Source organism: Lonchura striata, chromosome Z, assembly GCF_050655825.1.
Source record: "Lonchura striata isolate lonStrDom1 chromosome Z, ASM5065582v1, whole genome shotgun sequence".
Taxonomy (NCBI): Eukaryota; Metazoa; Chordata; class Aves; order Passeriformes; family Estrildidae; genus Lonchura; species Lonchura striata.
Genome location: NC_140740.1, coordinates 17,096,491 through 17,124,260, shown reverse-complemented (window position 1 = coordinate 17,124,260; position 27,770 = coordinate 17,096,491). Strand labels below are relative to the sequence as shown.

Below are 27,770 nucleotides of genomic sequence, written 5' to 3'. Positions count from 1 at the left end.
AACTCTTTTAAAAACAAAACATCATGCAACTATTTCTTCTTTGTTTTGTGATGTTTCTTTAGTAAAACTTTGCTGTCGTAATACTGCAGTTTACCAGAATTTGACCACTAATCTTCTCTTGATGATAATTTGTGCTGCATCATACAAGTATTTTACCAGTGCCTTACAGGCTCAGAGAGTTTGTATGTACCTTTTCAAACATTTAGTTCAATAAGATGCAAACTCACTTTTCTTAAGAAGCAGCTCATTATTCTAATTTCAAAATATCTTCAAGGAGTTTATCTTAAGTATTTTTTGTTGCTGAATATGCCTGCTTCAAATGATAAAATAATAATAAAAACAATTTAGTAAATAGGATTAAAACAAGCCCATAGATAGTTTAGTCTCAATGGAGGTAAAACAGATGGAAAATCCCCAATAAAAATATTTACTTAAACATTTATTGTGTTTCAATGCCTTAGATGTAAGGTCTGTGTTTAACATCCTGCAGTTAACATCCAAAATGTAGTTTTGGAAGGAGCTAAAATTATTCCAAGGTCATATTAAAAGGGAAAAAGGAGAATATAAAGAGTTAAAGCTAATGAAGTCTCTTGGCATTTCTGATTAAATTTCATCCACATTTCTACAGATAAAAGAAAGTAAAAATGAAGCATATAGTCTCCAATCAAATACAATACATTATATTACATATCCATAATATTAAAAAAGATATATTTTATTATTTAAACAAAACCATCTTGGCATTATCTAGGTAAAATCATAATCAAAATGAAATTTATGCTGAGTAAAATGGACACTTTATTCAAAAAATCAAGAGAAATCAAATATATCTTGTCCCTTTGAGTAGACTTTTCAGTGAATATAATACAAAAAGTATAATTTATTAATATATATTGTATTATTTATTATTTATTATATATTATTATTATTTATGCCATAATTTTAATGTAACATTTCCTCTGTCAATAACTTTCTTGGTACTTTGAAAAAGCAGGAGATATTGGACTAGATCATATCAGGATGTATATTCCAATCTAATTATTTTGTGATAAATAGGATAATGTAGGTAAGTGTAGGGAGAGACTTGTTCTCTGGGGAAAGAGACACTGCTCTGTCACCTCTAGTGTGACAGAGCAGTGACTCAGAGCAGACTTTGCATTCTTCTTTTGCAATTTTAATATCTTCTATGTGTCAGATAATAAACCTTGTCAGAGTTAAGTTGCTATTTATCTTTCTTCTGTAATTCCACTGGTAAGGACAACCAGCTGCTAGTGTTCATTTTACCACAGTAGAGAAAACACAAAAAAAATATTCCTGATCTCAGAAATTTTCTCTGGGATTTTTATTTAATTCTAAATGCTGGTTATATATTGTGCTTGCTTTCATATTTTACCTAATTAGTGTTATTTTTTAAAATTAAAATAAATAATAAAAAATGTTCTTATGATAATTAAGATTCCTCTGATCCTTATTTACATATGTAAGAATGGCCTTTTTTGCATTGTCTTCCTTTACAGTATGTTGTACCTCCACTTGACTGTTTATCCTTCATTAAGATGGGTATTTGTATTATTTGCATATTCATTGGAGGGCATTTATAAAGAGAATTTAACAATAAGCTAACATTTAGGTAGATAATTTCAGTTGCTCTGAAACTTAATGTGAATATAGTGCCCTCTGTGAAACTCTGAACTCAGCCTGTATAATTGTATAAACAATTATACCTGAAGAGGTATAATTGTTTCCTCAGAACTGTCAAGTCAGACCCTAAAGTATTCAAGCTTTTTTAAAAATATTTTTTTCCTGAAGACTCCCTTAATATACATACACATATACATATACATATACATATACATATACATATACATATACATACACACACACACACACACACACATATATATATATATATATATATATATATATATATATATAATGTATATAAATGAGAGGAATAGATGTCTTATCTTCCACACTTTGCAGAGTGGAAAGTTTTTCAAATGAAATGTTTGTGAGAGGAAATATTCCTGTCTCCAGACACTTGCGCCTCCTTTTGTCCGTAGTGAGAAATAAATGTCAGTACCGTCTTGGTGAAATTTCAGATGATAGTTTCATGTATAAATTATCCACAAATATGTCAGTGGTCTCCTACTATATTTAAATGAGTGGGTTCTGTCTGTGTCCTAGAAGGACTGTAAGACAAAAGCAGATCCACTTATGTTTACACTCTATTATAACACAATATGGATTAATTGTCAGGGCAAATGCCATTTTTGAGGATGAAATCCTACACAATGCATTTGACTTCTATCTTTAATTCACAGAATTCAAGATGAAAGTGAGAGAAGAAGACAAATGTTCCATTAGCTTAAATAAGTCACCTATCCACGAATTTTGCTTCTTATAAACATATTTTCTAGTGCAGCCTGGTTTTAAATATGCCAATGTGCTGGGATATCTCAGTGCCACTAACTGGCTTACAAGAGCCAACATGGTGGAACTAAAAATATTAAGGGAAAAGTTTGATTTTAATTAAATTTTTGTAATTCACACTAACTTGACTGCAGTAAGACTTGGTAATATTTTTCAGATTTCATTCAATCTCTTCTGACTCTTGTCAACTCATACCTATGTATGACATAGAAGAGGTCTGCAAGACTGCAAATATAAAATTCTATTTATTAAAAACTCTTATATATAGTTTAAAAAATATATTAATGACAAATGTGATGGAAAAAATATGGAATGTTCTAAAACCAAAAAAACAGTCAAAAGAAGAAATAATGCATGATGATTGCGAACATGTGAGGAATCTCCTTTTTAATTCTCCTAAATTTGTCTCTTGTTTGATTTAATTTACCAATATTACATTTAAGCAAAATGCATTATTTTGAACAAGCTTTCAGTTTCACTGAATAATTGTTTTGAGCTTTCAGCAATACAATTTATCTTGCATGAAGTTAGAATTCTGTTTGCAATGTAGCTTGATCAGAAAAATATGTTGTCCTAGAATCATAATTTGTAGTGATGTGGTATTTGTAATGATAAGATTATTAAGTAAGCAGTAGAAATTCTAATCAAACACAGCAACCACCTCCTCTTGTCCATAGAACAGTTCCAAGGTTTCTTTGGGAACTGTGGTCAGAACATCAGGTCAGTTATCTACTCCACCCAATTGGAGTAAGACTCTCTTCCACACCATGTCCAAAACGTCTTCTGTTAGGATATTATTCCTCTTTTATGCAACAGCATGCATTAAAGATGGAACTGAGTATGTCTAGATGGAGAAGTGGAGTTCCATTAATTGAAATAAGAAACTCCCTGAGCATTAGTATGCAATGCTAGTAAACCCTATACATTTTGTATTGCTAAATTGCCCAATCAAATGAGCAAATAAAAAACAATCCCAAACCAAAAACATAACACTGTAAAGTTCTTACTGTAGTGTTCTTTAACCTCTAGGGTTAAAGCAAGCATATATTTGTTGGTCTGTCTTTTCTCTCCAAAGCCTGCACATTTTACAGAATGGGAGACACATTTCTTGTTCTATCTGTGGTTTGAAACTTTCTTATAAGTCTGCTTCCCTTAATTTTGCTTTGTTTCTTGGATCTCTGTCTTGGGAAATGAATTGCATCCTTAGTTTATGCACAAAAAAAAAAAAATACATCTATCTTTTGAAGGCAGAAATACTATACACCAATTTTTTACCTTATTTCTTAGGCACAATTAGAACCACTATTGCTGTCTTTGAACCACAGTATTTTTCTGTGGTGCACTTCCAAACACTTCGGACAGTTGCAGTTGTTTGAAATGTAGGAACAGATGGACTTTTTGGACTCATCATGTCTAAGAAGCACCCTTTGTGTAAATGTCTGACAGTCTTATTTTATTCCTGTCTGTGGAGCAGACCACATCATACAGTCCTCCACTAATGTTGCTGATATAAGGAATATCACTTGTGAACAATAGTTTGGTAATATTCTTTCCTAAAAATATCTTTGCATATTCCTCAGTCTCAATTCATCAGCTATTCTGAAGACAATCATCTGAGTTTGGAATATACTCGCAACTTTAGTTTCTCTCTCCTCACCACCTCGCTCCAGGTAAATGTTGTCTCAATCCAGCTGAAGAAGACATGGATTGTGTTTTTTGGGTGTACAACAAACCTGCTGAACAAAGCTGTATTTGCACATATCGTGTGGGAAAAGCTTCCTGTTCCTATGGGCCAGTGTGATCTGTGGGCTAGATCTCTAGTCCAGCAAGAGAACTAGAATCTTTTATCTGTTTTAGAACTTGGAATCTGACACTTACAGATTGCACTTACATTCATACACATACATACATGCCAAAAAGGAATTTGTCTTCTATACAATAAATAGAGTTGAATACTTGTTACTGCACACTCTTTAAAGAAATTCTTAGAAGAAGATAGCATGCAGGTTTAAAAGAAAATCCTAAAGTGCCCACTGTTGCTAGAGAAGGTCTGAGTTTGCTAATGCAATTCCTATTTAGGGGACAAAAGCCTCTGAGTGAATAATTACTTTGGGAAAGTTGTGTATAGTCAGTTCTGGATTTTAAAATGCAAGCAAAAGGGATTTTTTATGGTTTTTGCACAAGTAATTTCCTTCTTTTTAAGCCATAGATTGTTGTAAACCCTTATTAAAATTTATTACTGAGTAGTAAAGAAATTTTGCTGGAAAAAAAATCTTGGTATTAACTACATAACAGTTAATTAATATGAATATTGTAATTTTTTAAATAACGAAAGTAAACATAAATATTTTAATTAGTCATATGCTAGAAGAAAACCAGATTGGTGTTTCATGTGGGTGTTTCACAGATCTCACATGAATCAGTGGTGGAATAGTTACCTATGACACAAGTATCCCATTCTCTCTGATGTCTCACACACTAAAAAGAGCATTTCCCATTGCACATGCATATGTGTTTGCACAGGCTCTTATCTTCATCTGTTTGACCAGCCCTGCAGTGATTTAAAATGTCACAGCTGCAAAAGAATGCTAACATGGCAGATAATCCTTCAGCCACTCACTTCAGACTGTAAATACATGTCAAAAGCATGAGACAAAACATATTAGGATATAAGTCCACAGAAGATGGAGAAAAAAGCATTATATTCTGTGTACTCTAAGTCCTAGTCAGTGTTAAAAATTGCAAGTTTCAATGAAGAGATTACATATATGCTCTCTATTCCTGCACCAAATTCAGCATTTATAAAGGTATGTGGCATGCATGTCCTGTGTGTGGCACAATTAAAAAAAAATTTCTGTCTATCTGAAAATAATGCCTGCAACTTAGGAAGCACTAGACAGGCTTTTTGTATTGTAGGTTGGTTTGCTCCTATATCTATTCCCAGAACAGACTGGAGTGTGAGTACATCTGCGGTACATGTGGATCCAACCATTATATCAAAACTGAAGGAAACAAAATCTGGTTCTAATTAATGACTGAAAGGATGACACTGATATTTATTCTCTCAACCACTTTCTGGCAACTGGAGGCCACAGAGACAAGTCATTTTCAGAGATAAAATTCCATCATAGGACTGAAATGCCAGAGTGACTGCTACACTCTGTTCTTTTATAGTCACCTACAACATCAATATTACTGGTGCAGTTTTTAGTGTCTTTGACAAATAGAGGTATAAATTCCATGTGTCTCTAATTCCCAATTAATTTCTTAGTGACTTCTTTTCCTTTGAGAATGCTGTGAACAAGCTGCTCCTTACTTGAACCTTGACCTTGTAGCAGCTTTACGATTCTTACCTTTCCTGTTCGGTCTGTAGTGGTTCACTTAGTTACAAGTTTAGAAAGATAGGTGAGGAAGGATATAGATTTGATCACCTGTTACAAGGAATTCCATCAAATTAGTACTCAGTGGAGGTAGTATCTCAGTTCCACAGAGCTGGATTTCGTTATTAGGGAAGCATCTATACTTCGAGTGCTCATAAGATACATCCAGTTCGATATTTGTAGAAAGAACTCTTCATCTCTAGATGATTGATCAGGCTTCAAACCCTTAACCAGTGTTTAGCTAAAGCAAAGTGTTTTCATTGACCCAAATATTAAAACAAAAAGCCCAAACAACCTAACAAACCAACAAAAAAATCAACAAAAAATTATTCATAAAGATATTTCTGATAAAGGTTTGAGATAGAAACAGAGCAAATGAGTGTTTGATCACATCCTTGGAGTAGAAAACCTTCAACTGATATGTAGCTCTTGTTTAGACCACAGAGAATGCATTTTTGTGCTCATATGATAATAATTATTAAAATCATTGAACTCCAGCATAAATAATGTCAGACATTGGTCATATGCACCAATATTTCTTATGGAATGCACAAAATACTGATTTTTATTAATATATGGTCTGATAGCCAAGCATCACATTAGCTCTGGAGGCTAGCAGGTTTTGACCATGCGGATAAATTATCATTGCCATTCTTTCAGTGGGTGTTTCAGACATAGTGTGGACAGGAGGCAGTGCTGTGAATGGCTGTATTTACACATGAAAATTTTTGTATATAATACTGAGTGGGTTTTCCAGAAACAGTGAAGAAGGTAAAGTGTAACCACAATAAACAGCCTCTGTCCTCTCAGAGGACAAATATGCATTTTGCCATTCAGAAAGATGAGAGCTAAATCTTACTGTATTCTAAGTGATATAAAAATTTAAACATATTCTCCCCATGCAGACTGAAGTGCCAACTCTGTTGTCAGTATTTAGAAATAACCAGTTTCAATTAGAGTCTCAGTTTCTTCCTACTGGGTAATTATAGACTGATTATCAATGACCTCAGAAAAAAATAAATTGTTATTTTTGTTTGGTTGATTTTGTTTGTTTGTTTTGTTTGTTTGTTTGTTTGTTTGTTTGTTTTGCCTATGTGCTCATCTCTCTTTACGTGAGGATTTCTGGAAGAGTGTAAAAAATTTTAGAAAGTTAAAAACAGTCCAGGACATTAATTCCAGGACTTTCATGATGTTTTGCAGCATGCAAGTTAATGGTATTACAGAGAAAAAGGGAGTAACTTACTGATTGCAAGTAACAGAGTGGTTGTGTTTATGCCAGAATGGAGTCATACATAGCTTCAGCTGTTCTTGGAGTCATAACAGGGAAAAATAATGAGCAGAGTTAATGAAACATTACTTTTTTCTCCAGTAGGCCTTGCAGTGGCACTGTGGTCAACCAGTAGCTATTGTTAATGTGGATTACATAAACTTCAAGAAAGACTTCAAGAAAGCTAAGAAATAATTTTGTGTACAAGCCACTGTTTGATTTTAGTGTTCTGTTTATTTTGTAGCTAAGGAATGGTACAGTTGGTGCTCCCACTGAGACTCTTCAAACCACACGTTGCTTGCTTGTTCCCCCTCTCTCCCTGTGTTGAGATGCAGAGGACAATTGAAGGCACAAAAGGTAAAGATTGTGGGTTGAGGTAAGAACACGCCTGGATGATGAGCCCTTCTGTAATGTTGACCTGAGCCCTTCCCTGATGACCTGAGGTGTCACAGGCCGACCAAGGCAGAAATAATTCACTCTTATGTTGCCAATCCATATCTACCTGAGACACTTTAATTTTGGCAGCCCAATCCACCTGTCTGTTCTTAAGATGTTCTTCTGTAGCTAGTTCTTCTTCCCTGTCACTTGATAGAGATGGTTGCAATCTGACTGTAATCTGGAGTGCGCATCCTCCAAAAGGTACAGTGCCTAGAAAGCAAGACTAGGAAAGAATGTCCTTCTTGCTAGTTGGTGGGGACAACTATTTTGCTCACAACATTCATTGGAATCTGACTATGTCCACCTTGCCATTTTATTCCTAAAAACTGAATTACCTTAACATGTCCTTTGGCCTTTCTTTGCTTTGTGGCAATACTGGCTCCCATTAAAACTTTCCAAACCACGCTGTCTTATGCTAGGTCCCTATCCCATCCCTGAAGTAGGATGAAGAGAATTGGAGACACAAAAGATAAAGGCCATGGCTTGAGATAATAACTATTTACTGGGAACAACACTGGGATAAGAAAATTAACAGTTATAACAACAATATTAATAACAGAAGTCTACAAAAGAGATAGAGTGATTCACATGCAAAATTCTCAATGCAGAGCCCCCATCCCAACATGACCACCACTATGCTACCCTGATTGTAAGAGATTCCTTCCACCTCCGACAATGATGTGAGGTTATATAGAATAACCTCCATGTCCTATCCTCCTGGCCTATCCTCCTGACCCCTCCTGGCTACTGTAACCAGGACATTATCCCAATGAAATATGGTGAGGATGGAAGCAGGGTGAGTAGAACAAATTACTCTGTATAATTAAGATGATCTGGCTGAAATATCAGAGATGACAAAATATCACAGATGGTAATTCAGATCCTTGTTCAGCCTCAGACTTCCTACATTCTTCAAATCAGGCTTGATGTTCTCTTTCTGTCCTCAGTGTGAAGAGGCAATGCAATACTTAGGACTCTCTCTATTTCTTCCTCTCTTATTCAAAGAAATTATGTTTGTGGGATTTCTGAGCTCAGGGGAGCTCTGCCTCTGAGGAGGGAACAATGATCCCATAAGGAATTTTTCTCTCCTGCAAGTGAAATTTTAAGCAATATTCAAAAGGATACAGGGTGCAAAATTGCTGCAGCTTGCTTCTTTTAGATCTCATTAAGCAGCTTCTCATTCTACTGTTAATTTTCACCTATTGTGATTTTTTACTTGAGTCACTAATATTATTATTATTTACTCAAGTGACTAATATTATTATTGATTTCAGATCTGGGCAAAAAGCATCATACAGAAGGGAACTCTCTTCTAAATTTACCATGATATGTGAGATGATGTTGCATTCTGTTTCCCAGGTGGCAGACAACAGCAGACCTCAATATGGTGTCTCTGCATCAGACTTACTTTTAAGAACCTTTATCTTTAACAGCAATAGATACCTTAAGGCAAACTATCACTCAAAATGTATGGGTTTGGACCAGGCAAAATAAATTTTAAAAAAGATGAAATTAAAAGCACTCTAAAAAACTCTAAAAAACTCTGAGAAAAACTTATTTTTCAGTTTTTCAGTTTTCAGTTAAAATATTGTTGCACCAAGCTGGTATATAAAAACAGTGGTATAGAAAAGCAGTGCTGAGCTTCTTGTCTCTCTTGTACTGAGGAGCCCAGAACTGGATACAGCACTCCAGAGTTCCTTGACTTTGACCTGCTGTCAATGCTCTTCCTAATGCACCCCAGGATACCACTGACCTTCTTGACCACTGAGTCACGTTGCTGGATTATGGACAAGTTGTCCACCAGCTCCCTCAGGTCCTTCATTGCAGAGCTCCTCTCTAGCAGGTCAGCCTCCAGCCTGTGCTGTTGCATGGGCTAAATCTGTTGTTAAGATCACCTTCTTCCCTTCCTCCTTTCACACAAAGACAAACATCCAATGTTTTAATTATTTGTCAGAAATTGACTGCCTCTGAGTGCTTGCCAGTGATATTTGGTATCTTTGAATTTGTGCTGGTTATTTTTTTCAATCTTTTTTCTATTTCAAGTACAATATTAATCTATAAAAGCATTAGTGTGACAATTGTATTTTTGCATATAGTTAAAAAATATAAGAGCTTTGTTTTAGGATGACTACAGGAGAGAAATGCACTTAATGAAATCCCATATGTTCATTAAGCTATTTCTAGTTATTTTATTCTCAATTAGGTAAGGTCTTGAAAAACTAGATCTCAGCTGGCCCTGATCCAAGTGGGATGATATACAAATTGATCTTCTGATGTCTCTTCCCACCTAACTTCTTATCTGCTTTTGGGGAACAAGCTAATAATTAGGAGAATATTAAAAAAAATTTAAAACCATTATCTGGTGTTTAGTTTACTCTAAAGTGTCCAAGATCATCCCCATTTTAAGAAAGAGGCACCAGAACTTTATTTAACAACTGAAGTGTCTTAGAAGACTAAACACTCAGGTTGAAGACACAGTTTAGTTCTAGGGATCCTCCCTTAATAGATTGACAGCTTTTTCAGAAAGAATATGAAGTTTCTAAATATAAAGACTGATATACAACAAATAGATTTAAATTGATGATGCTCATCAATTAATGATGCTTTTATTAATAAGCAACTTTATTTATTTCAACATGGCCATAAGAGCATAACTTGTGGCATTTCCTTTTGGGGGAGAAAAGAAAAGGCAGGTGGAAAGTTTATTCAGGAAACCATGGGGAAATAATGAAACGAGACACTAGTGAGATAGTGAAGATTCATTTAGGAGTTTCCTCTTTCCTATTAATTCAGCAGTGTCTAACAACTAGATTTGAAAGTGTATTTTAATTATACCTTGCAATCCAAGAATGACTCCTTCAGGACATGCAAGAAATTCTTCACTGCAGGGAAGACACATTTCCTATATGCTACCATTTTATTTTTATTTGTAGTGGTAGAGGAAAGGAAATGTTACTATGTCCAACTAAAAACAACTGTTACAATAATAGGTATTTGATAATAGATATGGTATTGGCTTAAGAAACAGAAAATATAACCTGAACCTGTATTGAAGTCACATGACATTGAAAAAAAGAGCTAATTGAAAGATTAAGGAAAATATTTTAATTTTACAAAGCCATCCACTTTTGACTTAAGCATTTGCTTCCTAAGATTTGTGTTTTAATTTGCATCATTGACAGTCACAGTACAGTTTTATTTTTAAGAAATTAAAATATGAGAATGAAAGTGAATTTAGCTTTTACATACTGAAGCATTTATAGTCCAGAGAAGTTTAATTGTGTTCAATGTTCAATCTACCTCAAGAATGACTATCTTGGTCCAGCTACTTTTAGAGCAGGGAAACAAGATTACATGAAACTCATTAGGGACACATAATCCTCGGGCATTTTGGAAGTACAGAAAAGTCTTCCACACTCCCAGATAACTTTGCTGAACATCAGAGGGTGAAAATACTGAGTCTAATCAGTTCTTTTCCATCCTTACCCAGAAAATATCAGAATCAAAAAATAATTTCAGTCTACTTTCTCAAACCATAATCAACAAGAAAAGAAGAGCAACAGTTTTTCATCTTTCTAGCCTGGGAAATCTAGCATCAGCACTGGCAAGGCAGTACAAGCAGGAGTATGAGCCATTCTGACAGAGAAATCAAAGTTTCTAATAGATTAATCTATGATCAATAATCAGGCTCTTCTGATTCTATCTTAGACCTGTATAAACTCAGGAGGGAGGCAGGCAGGAAAGTATGTGTAGGTACTGAAGTTCACTTCATGCCAGTCAGAAGTCCTTTAGCTTGTGTAATTTGAGGCAGATTAAGGAAAGAAATACCAGGCTTTTGCTGAGTCAAAAGCAGTCTAAGGATCCAAATCCTGATTCTGTTTGGGTTTTTGCTTAATCCAAAATCCTCTTCTCCTAGCATATTTTACCTATATGACATATAATTATTTCTTAATAAAAAAGAAGGACTGGAAATTGAGCATTTTCTGTGTCTGTCTCAAAATTTTAAATTTTTTCACACCTCCATCATTTAAATACAAAAGCAAAATTCTTTCTTTGTTGTTGTTGTTGTTTTTAAACAGTACAACTATCCATTTATTCAACACTGGAAAATTTATTGTATTGCTAATTCAGATGTTACAGCAGAGCTGCCCTTCTGTTGCCAGGTAGATAGGGAGGGACTCTGTCACTGCCAATGCATTTTGCATCAGCATGTCATCAGAGAGTTCAATAGAGGGAAGAAGCAATCTATTTTAAGTGTCCATCAATACCTATGGCGAAACATATGGCACTTCTGAATACCAAATGAAATCATTATGATCAGTGATACTCTAATGAATGCCAAATGAATGTATAATGAGAGGACCCTAAGCATTGTTTTGATCAATTATGTCACAATGCTGTGGGCGTATAACTGCAGTATTCCTAGGCTGAAAGCTCTACACTGCCTTTTAACGATATAATTAACATGCACATAATTTTTTTTGCAATGTAAAACAGTTGCAGGAACTACAATGTGTTTGACAGCTATTCGTACCACAGTGCAACTACTAAAATATTATCGCTTGCTTGGGAAATGTAATCCTTTAAAATAGAGTAAGAAATTACATGCATTTATTAATAGTATACGTTTTTTTCTATGAGAAGGTGAAAAATTTTTAATGGGATATGAGATACTAGGAATGAAAGAAGAGATCTGGGGGGACAAAGTGATTTATATGATTGAAATAATAAATGCTCTGTTAGTATATGTCTGTGTCACCTCGCAAGTCCAAGAGCAATTGCTGATCCTTCTTTAAGTCATCAGAATAAGGAAGAATAATAATGATGAAGAATCAGAATGATGAAGAGTCATTCTGAAGACTTAAAGAAAGATCAGTAATTGCTCTTGGACTTGGAAGGTGATACAGATATGTACTAACAGAGCATTTATTATTTTCATTCTTCAGCACAATATCCATTAACATTATTTTTTCATATTCTAGCCTATGCTTGTGCCAGATCAAAATCATAATTTTTCTAAAATATATTTTCATATTAACCCACATTAAATGAATTTTCTATCATACCAGTAAAAGAGAAAGATGCAATTGAGGAAAAAAATGCTTAAATTAAATGCTTAAATGAAATAATGTGCATAAAAGTGAACATCTCGTGCCCAAATTTCTGATCAAACTTTTCATCTTGCCTTAAACTTCCCTTATTTTTATAGCCTGGTTCTCTAAACATGTACACATGTGAAGAAGCCACTAAACTAGTCTGCAATTTATCAAAATCAGTCAGTCAAACATAACAATCCCCAATTACACATTGCTTCAGTAACTAACTTTGTTCTTCACAAGTTAGACATGTATTTCAACTACTGTCTCTTAATTAAACTTTTAAAGGAATGTCTTTGTTTTGATTCACTAATTCTTCGGCAATGTTGATCTTCAGCCCTTCCATGTACATAAGCATCCAAGTTTGAGGAGGCAAATTAATAGCCAGTTGCACTGAGGAATTTATTTCCCCCCATTTCTTACTGTTATTTGTAAATTTCAGTATTCTGCAATCAAAATCCAAAACAACTTCTTTCATGTTCACTACAACTAAGTATCTAAAAAAAAACCCCCAAAAATGAAACAAAAAACTCCAACCTAAACACATCAAAACTAACTTTCTGAAAAATGATATTTTGAATCATATGAGTTTTGTAATTTGCTTCTTGCTTTTGAAAATCATAAAATAGAAGTTTTCCTGAAGTTACACACCAGATAGAATTTTTTAGTTCTTACCTGTATTAAGGACACAAAACTAAAGAAATAGACTTTCAGTACTGCACACTTCCATGTGTGTTTGCTAAGACATTGGCATTTAAGAATAAAATCCCTGGCTTTTAATGTACAATGCCACCTGAAGTCGTTTAGAGAGGTTGCTTTTACAATGAAAGAAGAAAAATGAAAGAAGAAACAGGGAAAGGCTGAACCGAGATTCCCTCATGCCCAGGAGCAATAAAACTTACTTTCACAGAAAGACACTGATCAGCTACTGTTTTCCACCGGGTCTGCCATCAGGCAGCCATTCCACTTTTGCAGTCATTGCATTCCCATCTATGAGCTTTGCAAGACATGGGTCAGGCCATAAGCATTCGAATAGCATCCCTATCTTCTCCCTGAGTTGTAGGCAGCTATGATCAGTTGAAAGCACTTTCTTGCTACTCACAAAGGCTATAATGTCCCTGAATTAGCAATTACCTTCTTTAGTTTACTCAATCTCTCTATTCACTAGGTGCATCAAAGAATCACTCCTTCACTGGGTCAGTGCAAAAAATATAGATTAATTATGCTAATGATGCACTTGAGGCAGCAAATGCAGAAAACATCTGCCTCTTCTGTTTCTCCAGTCAATTCCATTCCATCTACACTTCTTACCTCTGAGGCGTGCCAGTGTGCTTGATTTAATGCAAAGCCAGGATTTGGAGACTGATTCCAATATTTTCTCTGGTTGTTCAGTGTTGTCAAATCATGTTAAATGCCATTTCTTTTAACTACTGTGGCTGTATAGAAAACTGTTAATTTTTCAACTTTAACTCCAGAAACTTATTTTCAAAGCATTTCCTCACTATAATTCTTTTCTATGTCATCTGTTGTATGAAAGCTCAAGATTTAGATATTTTATGCAGTCTCCTTTTGTTTCTCTGGTAGCTTATGTTTTCCTCCTAGTAACCTACAAAAATTTTGGTTTTTTTGTTCTGCAAAGTTCACATATAACCATCTCTGTGTACTGTGACTACACTTTCCTTTTTTTACCCTTAATCCAGTCAGGTTGCCGTATGCAACTCACTTCACAAAATACAGCATTTCTTCAACATTAAAGGCATAAAAAAAGGTATTATGTGTATAGGAACATGCTCTAATGTGGTTTTTTTTTCTTGTATAATTCTTAATTTGTTTAGCATTTTCAACACAGTTTCACAGCAGAAGATGCTTTCCAGAAATACTCTTGTTGCAAAGCTTTGTGTCCAAAAAAAGTCTGTTAGAAGCAATGAGGTTTTTCCTTTTCAGTGTTAGAAGGAAATATAGAGTATATTCAACAAATATATGATTTGCTGTGCTCTGAAATGTGCACAGATTTTCTAATCGCCACAATTTAAAGGTCAATATTGTAGACTCTCTGTTGTAATGTGGCTGTAAACTATTAAAAACATTCAAATTCTCTTTTCTGACTGGATTTCCCAGTTTTGTGAAGTCTCACTAAAAACCTACACAATGAACAGTGTGTTTCTACCTCTTTCAGTATTTGTATGTTTTAAATGTTCTCTGGATACTAAATAAAAATGTTCTCTGGACACTAAAGTCTGGGAAACATATAGTAACTTGAATTCAAGCACAGCAAAAATAAAGCCAGGTTCATTCAACAGATGCTATGTTTCATTTCCATTTTACTCAAAACCTACTCCTTTTTTTAGATATAAATAACACTGACAGAGAAACATCAGTCTGTCACACCACAGCAACAGAAAACTAGGCATTTTGCCATTACTACTATGTCTTTTTTTGTCCGAAATAGATATTTGAAAATATATAATGTTACATTTGTTTAAAAAAAGCCAAAAATGTGTTAAAAAAGAAGACCTAATTCTTTTAACATTGGACTATGAATTCCCTCAATTAATTAACTAGTAAACAATATGACAATTAACGTATTGCAGTAATTTTATTGGTGTTTGTTAGGGTAAAATATTTGCAGGTTTTTATCAAGTGACCTTCTTTAACCCTGGTACCCTGCTAAGCCAGGGACAAAGTGACAAATCAAGGTCATTTTTCAGCCTATGTTAACTAGAATGTCAATTACTCTTTCGCTCTGCCACAAAGCAGACTCAGGGAATTTCTGCACAGGCTCAGATGTGGGTGCGTAAAGAGGGACAGCCTCAAGATATATTCATTCTGCTGCCTTTCTAACCTGCTTGGTAGTCAATATACTATTCAAATTTTGATTCACTTTTCAGGTTTTCAGTAGTTAATTTAAACACATTCCTATGTATTTCCTTTTTGATTGGATTATTTCCTAAATATCATTTGAGAAATGTTGTGTAGTCAAAATACAGTTTTTTTCTTTTTTCAGAATCACAGAACCACAGAATGGTTGAAGCTGTAAGAGTCCCTCTGGAAATCATCTTTTCCTACTACCTGCTGCTTAAAGAGGATCACCTGGAATAAATTGAAGGACCTTGTCCAGACAGCTTTTGAGTACACCCAGGGATGGAGATTCCACAACTTTGACTAACTTGTGCCAGTGTTCTGGTATCCCACAGTGAAAAAGTGTTTCCTTCAGTTTTTCCTTACATGGGAAATATTCCCACCCCTTTAACACCATAGTGGTCCTTCAATGGGCTCTCTCTAGTAGCTGCATATCCTCCTTGCACTGAGAAACCCAGAACTGAATACAGTAGACCAAGTGGGCTCTCACTTCTCCATTCAATTGTTATCATTAACTGTTTTAATTACACAAAATTTACTTACACAGGACCCTCCCCCTTCAAGTTCTGTATTCTACTCACTGTGTAACTATGGCAAATCAGAACTGTCAACATTCCTATTGCAAAATGATTGGGACTTTAATACATGATATTCTGAAAAGAGTATGTCACTGGGTTAATGTGCACAATGCAAAATAGAATATAAGAAAGACAATGATTGCAGTGATCTAGGCCACAGGGGCACCGTGTGAACAAGTGTCAACAGGGAGGAACCATCTTGCATGTAGCTGCAGAGAGAAAATCAGTGGGAATAATCAGGAAGTAGACTAAGTGCAAAAGCCATAGAGCTTTTTATCCTGTAGACTATTGCACGTGAGATACAAAAAGCACTGTGGCTACGATGAATATGCAAAATATCTTCTTCTGAGCATCTTTTTTGAGCAAGGTTGAGAAATACTGTCATTTACTTTGGTTACCATGATGTTACTTTGACATTTTCCACACCTCAAGCAGGGGGGGCCAGATCAGTAGCATTGTGAGGTCAGTGGCAAGATAAAGGAACATGTTGTCATAGTTTAGGAATGGTATTCTCTAATTTAGTGTTACCACTGAAAACACTCCAGACCTCATGCCATTCACCCACTCTCCACCCAACTACCCCTATGTCAGGATAGAGAGGAGAATTGGGAGCAGAAAAGGTAAAAACCAGAAATGAAGATAAGAACAATTTGCTGGAAGCAGCAAGGAAATCAGAAAATTTAAGAGCAGCAGCAATATTACAGCCACCCCCATGTGTGAGGTGTGGTGCTACAGAAAAACCCCTGCATCCTGGACATGCTCTTCCTGCCTGCTGCAGAAGCTAACCCTGTCCTGGTTGGAATGAGGACAAATCCATGTTAGCACTCATGACTGACTCCTCTAATCAATTCCGACCATTTAAATTCTGTGTTTGGCTCACAGTAAAGAGATTTTTTTTTTTTTCCTGAAATACCCTTCTGGAACATTCTAAATAGTTTGCATCATCAAATATTAAATAAATTCCCTCTTATTTTATTTAAAGTTGTAGTAACATAAAGATAGCCCCAGGTGTTGCCCCAGGCTAGAAAACTGAATTGTGAGTTCAAGTTGCCCTGTGAATGTCAAGAAAATTATCTAAAAACTGACCTATTGACAAACAATTATTTTATAGATTAATTAAATCTTAAAACATTGCCAGGAGTTGATGAAGGATTTATTCTAGAGGAGCTGAGATGTTGCAATTTATTTCTCACACTGCCTTGTAAGATTGACTTTTTACCTCCAATCCCAAACAGCTACTGACTTGCTAGACAACCACACCTACATCTACAATATTTAATGGAAACCAAGAGAGTCAGAAAGATGACTTGTGTCTGTTACTACCTTGCTCCAAAACATGCCACATTACATTAAAACCTGTTGCCGAGGTATAAAGCTCTTTACAGAGAACTGGAGACTTTCTATTATTTTGTAAACTTTCTGTTCTAAGCTGGGCTACTGGAAACACACTCTTTTAGTCATAGTGGTGAGAGGTAAAGACGTGCACTTGTTGCATCAACTGACATTTCCTGACTAGGAACCCTTGGCTTAGTACTGGAGTTATATAAAATATGTGACTTGAGGCATAGCACAAAAAGACAGAGAAAGTGTGTTGTGGGTTATTCCACCCACATCTAGTCACCAAGAATGTATTATTACAGCTAGTTTTGTATCTGCATGTATTAAGGTAATCAGTTAATAGCTTTCATGGGTCTATTTTCTCTGTCTAAGTACCCACTTCATTCTGAATGACCAAGTAGTTGCTAAATTAGAATATGTGAAGTGTCTCCCAGGAAATTTGTTTTTGCTACCCAGACACAATCACCCCATTTTAGCCCTCCCTTCAGTGTTCACTGACCTCAATAAAGCGTACACAGCCATTTATGGACTCCCGCAGGCTCTGTTTAAACTTTACAGTGCTACTCAGATACTTGGTCCAAGTTTATGCTCCAGGTCAATCTCATCACTGTGTCTGGATAAAATCTAGGTTTTGTACAGCCTAGCTCTCTTGAGAGGCTTGATTTTCTTGAAGGGTAAAAAAAATCCCAAAAACTTGACAGATGAGCTGACAGAATGGTACTCTGAATTATTGTCTAGTCTTCAATTTTGACTGTTAAGAATACACTGTTAAGCTGAGACCCACCTCAGAATCTGACCATGAACTATGGTCTATATTGGGAAGACCATGGATGAAGTCCAGTTTAATCAAAACCAAAATTTTTTGAAGAAGAGCCAAATATGGCTAAAGAAAGAACTTAAATTCGTCTGATACATTTGCAAAAATAGTTTCAAAATTTTAATATTACTGTGCATTTTGAAATACCTGAAACAAGAAACAGATAATAAGGCCATTTGTTTGCATCTGTGACACCTTCAGGGAATACTCACTAGGTTTTTTTAGAAATGTTATTTTCACTTGATGTTTTTTTCTGCATGTTTTAAAATTATATTTTTTTCAGATACATAATTTCTCATTACATTCTCTAACTGTAACATGTACAAGTGTATCAGCATTAAAATTCTGTGCAATGGCATTAAAAGAATGTATATGCTCTATAAATATAAGATAAAAATTATATTTTACAGAGGTTTTTTTCATCAATGATTTTTCATCAATGTGAATATAATTAGCTTTTATTAAATTACGTGTTATTAATAACATATTAAATTTAGCTGAAATGACCAAGGACTATCTGGAAGGGCTAAATAAAGCAAATACTAGATAAAAAACCATGACAAACTAACCTTTGAATTAGTTTGTATACTGCTATACTCTCTGGATGACATATTTTCATCTTAGTCTCTCTTCGTATCTCTTCATTTGCATTCTTTGTGCTGAAACATAAATTTTAAGAGAAGGTACAAGAACACATATGTACCATCTCTTTTACCCTTATAATTGCAAATGTACCCCAGATGTAATTCTGCAATATGATAATTTTAAATGATTCGTGATGTCTTTAACAGAAGGAAAAAATATTGGTGTTCTATATTCAATGTAGACTGTTTAATATTTTGAAGGAAAAGGAGACCTGTACGTAGTGATACTCCAAAAGAAAAGAAGTAGTTTCTCACTTTTTTGGGAGAAAAAGTCTTGAATCTGTCTTCAGAATTATCTTCCTGCTCTGTGGACAGTGAATACCTGGGCTTGTCTCCTGGAGTCAGGAGTCAGAAGGCTGATGTGCATGGCAAGGTGTAGGACAACCGCATTCTCACCACTCTGTCCCCCTCAAGAGGTGGCCTTCTCTGACAGGGACAAATTTCTCTGGGTCACTGTTTTTTATGCTGGTTTGGAGCTGACTTTAAAGCACCTATCTTTCTCCAGCCAAAAAAAGATTTGCAGAGATTTTTAGACTGCAATCTAGGATATCCAGTGCCCCAGAGTAATGCTTTTTAACACTTATCATCCTTACTGCTGTTCTGGATTTTGCCATGAGATCTTTTCTTCTCTGGAAATCTGTGAGCTGACTCCTGATTAAACATGTTTTCAAATATTTTATGGGTACAAACCATTTTCTCAGTCAATAACAGGAGTCCATTAAAGTACACAGGATGGTTGCTTGGAGAAGCAGACAACTAAATTCTGCATACGTATCTTTGGTCTCACAGAGACCTGGAGTAGACTTTAAAGACTGAAGCATCTCATTTGACATCTTGAAAATATCCATCATATATTAACCCCATCAATGATCATAGGTTGTGTATTAAAAGTAATTTTTAAAGCATCTCCTAACAGTAGCATTCTTATTCCTCAACTTACACAGTAATTATTAATTATAGTTTTGTCAGAATATTGCAGCTCCCTTAAATCTTAGAAGAAATTGGTAATAGGAATCTTTTTTCAAAATAAATGCACTTCAGTTATGATGATTCTATGATTTTCTTCTTTTTTTTCTTTATGATTTCTTACTATATCCCATAAGTTAACAATTAAAACTTGAAAGCTTTAAAAGAGAAAATAGCTTCCTTAGGAGACACAGATCAATTTAGTCAAGCGCTTTGGGCTCTGGCTGCCTCATTCTTCCCCACTCTGTTCTTCCCTCAAGCCTTCCTTCTGAAAGACTGTTCTTCCTTAAGACCAGCTATTCTTATCAGCCAGTATTAAAAGAAAATGCTCATCTGAAATGGGGAAGGGAGGGTTCTAATTCAGTAATGCAAATAAAATTTACATTTATATTACCAGAATTTTTTCTCTGTATTCAATATACTCTTCTAATTTTAATTTAACGTGACAACATTGTAAGAAATTGTGATGACATTAGTCAAACTATTAGGATACAATTTTCTTTGGTTTCTACTGGTCAATGATTCCAATACTCAAACTCTCTGATACCTGAATAGTTCCACTAAGTTTAGTTATGCTGTGTACATGTGAGAAACTATTCTCATACATAAATATCTACAAGTTTGGGGGGGGGGGGGGGGCGCTGAATTTTAAATGCAGAAGATCAAAGAAAATATAATTAACAAAGAAGACATTCCCATGAGCTGCCTAACAATTCCTGTGAAGTACTGAGTATATTTTCAGATCATTAGCTTCATTAAAATCTGAAGGTAAGTGACAGGAAGCAAGATTAATGCTCAAAATTCCAGCTAACCTACATTTCTTTTTGGCAGCAACAAAAAGGAAGTCTAGTGAGGCTGGATCTGGAATATTGTGTCCAGTTTTGTACTCCCAAGACAGAAACATGGAGTTCCTGGAGTAGGTCCAGTGAAGGGCAGCTGCCCAGTGAAGGGCAACCAAGATGATGAGGGGACTAGAGCATCTCGCTTAGGAGGAAAGGCAGAGAGAGTTCAGGCCTCAAGGGGGGATGTTGAGAGGATGGGCCAGGCTCTGCTCAGTGGTGCCAAGTAATAGGACAAGAGGCAACAGGCAGAAACTGATGCACAAGAGGGCTCTACATGAACACAAGGAAGAACTTTTGTACTCTGTGTGTGACTGTGAACTGTAACAGGTCACGCAGAGAGGCTGTGGAAACTCCTTCAATTGGAGATATTCAGGGACCATCATGCATGGTCTGCATTAGGAAGATCCTTCTTGAGCAGGGGTGCGATTAGCCCACCAGAAATCCCTTCCAACATTAACCATTCAGTGATTCTGTGACACAGTCTGCTCAGCTCAAGATTTTTGTGAAGCCCAGATCTGGTTTTATTGCTTTATGACTAGTCATGTCATTGATTCCAAAGGTCAGTTAAAATATAATAGTATATAACTGTAGTGTATAACATTCTAAAGTCAGATAGTCTTCATATAGAGAGGTTTCAAAGGCAATTTTGGAAGACTAATGATTTTTTAAATCTAAAGAAAAAGAAACATGCTTGCATATATATTTGAGGAAGGAAACATTATAAAAGTCTGTACATATGTGCATATATGTTAATGTATACTTATCCTTGTGTGTGCAATTTATTAAACACATACTATTTTCTTTCACCTCACCCTGTCTTCATCTATAATTTAATATGTGCAAGGAGTCTGCACTTATGTAGTAGTGATAGATTCATTAATCTAATATTTGTCCTAGTTCTCTATCTTAGTTCTCTTCAAAATGAAAGGGCTACCTAGGCTAAAATCAGATTCCTAAAGTCTATCTTCAGTTTCTGGTCACCTATATTGTCAGAATGGGTCTATTTACTATACCTGTTTTGCATGCAAACTAAATCCTATAAGAACAGGCTAACTCAGAAAATGTTGCTTCTGTATTACAGAAATTATTCATATTTTCTGTTATTGCTGTTACTTAGACAAATGTCAATGGAAATCTTCAAATGGTTGAGATATGAGAAGCTGACATTTAATAACTGACATAATTAAAGAGTTAACTTTACAAGCCCCACACTCCTACCCTTTGCTCTTCCCCCATATTCACACAGATTCTGAAAGCAAGAAAATAAAAAAGAGGATATTATTAACAATATTAAATTTCAAAAAGTAGTGAAAAATCTAGGAACAAGAAAATCTAGGAACAATTAGTGAAAATCTAGGAACAAGAGACGTACATGGTGCTGCTGCCTTAAAAAGTGACCAATCTCTCTCTTCTACAGATATCAGGTAGGAGGTCGTTTCAGAGTTGAAAGGTGCATATAAAGAGAAAGGAAACCAACACTCCTCACAAATGAAAAAATACAATTTTAACTAAGCATGGACCTAAACTCTTCAACTCAGCTTCTATGAATCTGTGCTTCATAGATTGTAGCAGGAATTATGAATTATACAAGAAGAAATAAGTACCGTACAGTGCTGTCACATCTTCACCTCATCACCAATATTTTGATTGCTTGACTTATCAGGAGATCTTAATACCATTTAAGTCTTGCTATATAATAATATAAGCATTTTGGAGAAGTCCCACAGGGCTGTAACTAAGTTAAGATAATGACCTTTCTATTTTTCAGAAAAAATGTGGGTGCTTTTTGACCATCACAGTAAGATATATCACACAGTAAGATATATTACACAATCTAAATATCTTGGGTGTAATATGAGTTCAAATAAATTCAAATTTCCTGCTATGTTTACTGTCACTCAGCCTCATGTATGTTACATTCACGATTTACAGGTATTTGAAGGAACATGCTTTTTTATCTAGAGAAATAAATTTGCTAAGTTTATAGTGAGCTCAAAGACAACATATGAGACATGACAAAAGAGACAGGTGGTGTATGGCACTATGCCAGTAGTAAAGAGATGCATCTCATTAGTTTGTATGTGGTTTTAATCAAATCATATACACAGTGCAGAATAGTGTGGAACACTCTCAAAGAGTGACTGCTCTGAAAAATACATCAGATAGAGTACATGTCTCTTGAGGGGTGCTTTCCTTTTTTTGACCAAATGTTCTTATGCATTTCTTAAAATCATCTACAATAATGTTTTGTTGGCTTTTTTTTAGTAAAACAAATAATGAAAATAATTTTCCAGACATGATGCAGGAAAAGACATCAGGTAGTAAAGTCTAGAGTTGTGGAAGAGATCTTTCCCTTAGCACAGTATTCTTCTGCACAAGAAGTGCATTCCAGAGCCTTCTCATTCAGAGTCATCAGCCAGGAGTCCTGTGGGTAGGTGGCTTACCTCATCTTGCAAGTGACCTGACATTCCATGTACTCTGCACAATGAAAAGTACTTGCATATTTGGTGGATTTATGAAGGTAGAAGAAGTGATAACTCTAGATGAAAGGTCACTGCACAATGCTTAGAGATTTTTATCGTTGGAATTCATATATCTTCATTGCCCTTCTAATAACCTAAAGGCGTGTTTTCATCCTGGCTGTTGAGAAACAGCCTGCAAGAGAGACCATGAGTTTGTTCACACATATTTACTGATCTGACATTGATGTCTAAGACATACTCTCACTCTTGATTATTTAAACTCTTCTGTAACTACATGCAAGGAAATTATTCACTCTGTCTCTGCATTGTGTTTTTGTTTTTAAAGTCAGGATGGCACAATCCCTAAATGTAGTCTTAGGATGGAATATTTTGACTTTATTTGGAGGAAATGTTACATTTTATTTTAATTAATAGCTAAGATTTATGAAACTGACATTTTAAATAGAGCAGCCTGGAGCCTGTTTTTAGTCTTGAGATTTGACAGCTGAATCATACTGGAAAACTCCCACCGTGATTACATATTTTGTAGAGTGAATTTTATTACAAAGGAAATAATTTATTTTTGGCACAGTTCTAGTAAACTGGAGTTATTGTAACACAATTCCCTATCTGTCTTGTGTATTCCCCATTCATGACTACCGATGGTTAAGTTGATTGCTTATGAATTTGTTTTATTTTTGGCCCAGAGGGATTTGAGTCAGAAGGGAACCCTTGGAAAAAAAAAAACCAAACACATTTCCCTTTCACTTGCAGCAGCACCCCTGGAGATCTTGTGTCTTACAGTAACTTGATCTAGAAGGGAAAGAGTTGCAGAAATGCTCCTTCAGCTTTGCAGACAGAGACCCCTAAGGATATAATTTGATTTATAATTAGTATCTGCAATGTTCAGGAATCCTTACCCAGTGCAATTCCATCCTACTTACAGTCTTCTCTGACTTTTAGATTAATTTCAATTCAACTATCTTATTTCTTCTATGCATTTTACTTTAGTGAAAATGTTTTAATTTTTGTGTACAATACACAAATGCCACTAAGCAACAGTTTTGGATTAAACAATAAATTCAATCCACTTGAAAAAAAATAAATAAAAAGGTGCAAATATCACACTAATTCTAGATCTGACACAGTGTTACATGAAAACTTTAGAGATAATGTTGACATTCATGGGCAAATTCAAACCTTATTAAATGGGAGCAATTGAGGTCATAGTTTTGTCCTTAGGACTATACTGTCTCAGAAGCTCACCGGGATTTTAATAAAATTATAGATATAAATTGAGAAAATTTGTACACAGCAAATGCAACCTAAAGGAAAACCATGTGGTTTAAGTTCTGTTCTTTTTGTAAAATAAAGATCTAAAAGTTTTGTCTCTGTTTATTTAGTTTTATTTGTTTAATTTATTTACTTGTTGTTCTTCTTTCTTTTATTCTAATGCTGTGTGTATTTGAGTAAAATATTCATCTTTATGAATTAATCAGGGAAAAAAGTTAGCAAGGAAAGGAAAATATAGGAAATATTCCTGAGTTACATCTCTGTATCATGAAGATTAAATAGAGTTAAAATGAGAAAAGGATTATTTTCTTTAAATAAGGTCAGTACTAAAAATCACTTTCCCAGCTCTTTGAGAACATTCTACTTGAAGATTTTTTTTGTATTTTGTGAGAAGAATTTTATACTACAAATAATTTTTTTTTGCTTTTTCTTGAAATTATATTTAATCTCTATGGCACTGTGCTGACCCGATATCTTACAGAATACTTTTACTAGCCAAAACAGGAAAGAAGAAAGGACATTCCTTCAATCAATTCCTCACAATAGAAATTCTGAGTCATGCTAGTGCCTCATTAGTAGAATAAGGAATTTAAAGAGGAAAATACATACAAAACATTATTTTATTTTCCAAAGGGATCTCTTAGCTGATATTGTTGCTGGTGTTTTCCCATAAATAATAGCCCTCTGCATTAAATACAGTTTTATGAATATTTTCAGTGAAGTTAATGTTGAAACAATTTCAGGACGCTCAGAATTGTAGTGGCTATCAATAATCTTTATTTGAGGAATTTTGGCCTAATTCATTTATATTGAAAACAGTGGCCAATCTGAAATTATTTTACAGGATTTAGCACAGGAAAGATCCTTCTGGGCCACCCATCCATGTCTCCTACTGTTGCAAGCAGAGTATTCTGAATCTCACTATTCTGATATTTTGCAGTGTAGTGTTTCTTCTACAGTTCACAGGCAATCACTTTGTCTTCATTCCTGTCACCAAATTTTCAGTGATGCTATATTTGATGATAAAACAATGTATCTGTTTATTATTATTATTATTATTATTATTATTGTTGTTGTTGTTGTTGTTGTTGTTGTTGTTGTTGTTATATCCATTATTTTTTATATGGGACTCTCCAACTACTTGTGCTGTGATGTTAATACTTTTCATAATTTCCCAGAGAATATGTCACCCAGACCATTCTAAGATCACATCTACACTCTTCATGTCCATGTATTGACAATTCATGCTAATTCCTCAATAGATTACCAGTTGGATTTTTGTTAAAATCTGATTGCAATAGAATTTACTGCATAAATACTGGTAGCTAGAAACACTATTTTGCACTTTCTTTTATAGATGTTAATTCTGTTTGTCCTTATGGCTCCAGTCTTTGAAGTAATCCAAGATTTCTTTTATTTTAGTAACAGGGATGTCTCCAGATTTAATCCTGAGAACAATTACTAAGAATCTTTGAGCAAATATCTGCTATTTCAGCATCATTGCTAAGGTAAGTTCTTTCCAGGTCATCTACTAATGCCTATTTTTCCAGTTTCATTGACAATTTTGATTGTCCTGCTATTTCAAATACTCCACCCAACCTAAGTAGCTTATATTCAGTTAAATCCTATTGTCCACAAGACATCAAAGCAAAATATCAAGTTATTATAACACAATTTTGCTACAGAGTTCATGCAACTGGTTCTTTCCCTCCTGCAAAGTCTTTAATCAACTTTCCATTAATATTTGCATAAAAATTTTGAATATTTTTGAGATCAGATATAATGGGTTTGCATCTTTCTGTGTCTCATCTTTCTCTTTTCTTAACTATGGGCATTTCATGGCCTTTTCCATTATTCTGACTGCTTGACTTAATCAAAAGGATTTGCTATTTAACAGTCATATGTTACTTATTTGCAATCCAGGGCTGTAATTCTCACAACTGAATGCTTTAAATCCATTGAGATTTCTAATTCACTCATAGAGTCTCCCATTTTTATAACACCAGCTTCTTTTGCCAGGCTGTCATGCTTGCTAGAACCTAATTTTAATATATATTTTCTATAAATACTTTCAAATGAAAATTTTTATTTTATATTTAACTGAGAAATGTTAAATAAATTTCCTAGATAGTTGAGAATACATTTTTAAAATTGACCACATCTGTCTCACATCCATTTGAAGAACATGTTACTTTTTCATTAATTTAATTTTCAAAACTCAGTTCAACTTTTGCAATTCTTTCCCATAATTTTTGAATTTTGAGACATGACCTTCTCTTTTGCTCTGTAGGTATGAAGTGTGGCTGTATAGGGATGAGATGAGGAAGATCAAGGCAAAGCTGGACCTGAATTCAATAAGGGATACAAAAATAATGAAAAGGGCTTTTTACAGGTATGTTTACCTGGAAAGAAAGAAAAGAAACATCAAAGAAGGTGAACACCCCTGTTAAATAATGCTGGAAAACTGGTGTTAAATAATGCTGGAAAACTGGTAACAATGGACAAGGGGAAGGCTGAGGTCTCAGTTATCAAAGGCACTCTTCTTACATCTCTTGAGTAGATGGACAGCAGGATGGGAGCTGAGGGAACAACGAGTTTGCCAGTGTAAGTGAAGATGAAGTCCATGACCATCTGAGGAACCTGAATGTGCAGAAGTCTTTGGGACGCAATGAGATGCATCTCAGAGTCCTGAGGGAATTGGCTGATGTAGCTATCAAACACTCTGCATTGATTGTTAAAAAGTCATGGTGCTCAGGTGAAATCCCAGGTGACTGGAAAAAGGGAAACATTATACCCATCCTTAAAAAGGGTAGAGAAAGGAGGACCCTGGGAACCATCAGCTGGTCAAGCTCATGTATCTGCATGGGAGAATCATGAAACAAATCCTCCTAGAAGCTCTGCTAAAGCACATGGAAGACAGGGACGAGATTTGGGATAGCAAGCACAAGCCTCACCAAGGACAATTCCTGCCTGACCAACCTAGTGAGCTTCTGTGATAGAGTGACTATGTCAGTGGACAAGGGTAGGGCTACAGATGTCATTTATCTGGAATTCTGTAATGCCTTTGGCAATTCCCCATGACATCCTTCTCTCTAAATTGTAGACAGATGGATTAGAAGGGCAGCCACTAGGTGGATAAGAAATTGGCTGGACAGTTGCATCCAACTGGTCAAAGGCTCCCTGTCCTGATGAACATAAGTGGTGCATCTCAGAGATCCATATGGGAAGCAGCCTTAGTTAATATCTTCATTAACAGCATAGACAAAGGGATCGAACACACTGTCAGCAAGTTTGCTGATACCAAGCTGAGTGGTGCTGTTGACACTTCTGAAGAATGGGCTGCCATCCAGAGGGACT

The 27,770-nt window shown here is 35.1% G+C and overlaps 1 long non-coding RNA gene across 1 annotated transcript; it reads left to right on the top strand.

Moving 5' to 3' along the window:
* The first annotated feature begins 3,310 nt into the window (after positions 1 to 3,310).
* On the top strand, positions 3,311 to 17,910 carry LOC110476506 (uncharacterized). Its single transcript, XR_013341634.2, has 2 exons — positions 3,311 to 7,437; positions 15,619 to 17,910. It is a non-coding gene; the product is annotated as an uncharacterized LOC110476506 (long non-coding RNA).
* Positions 17,911 to 27,770: the final 9,860 nt, after the last annotated feature.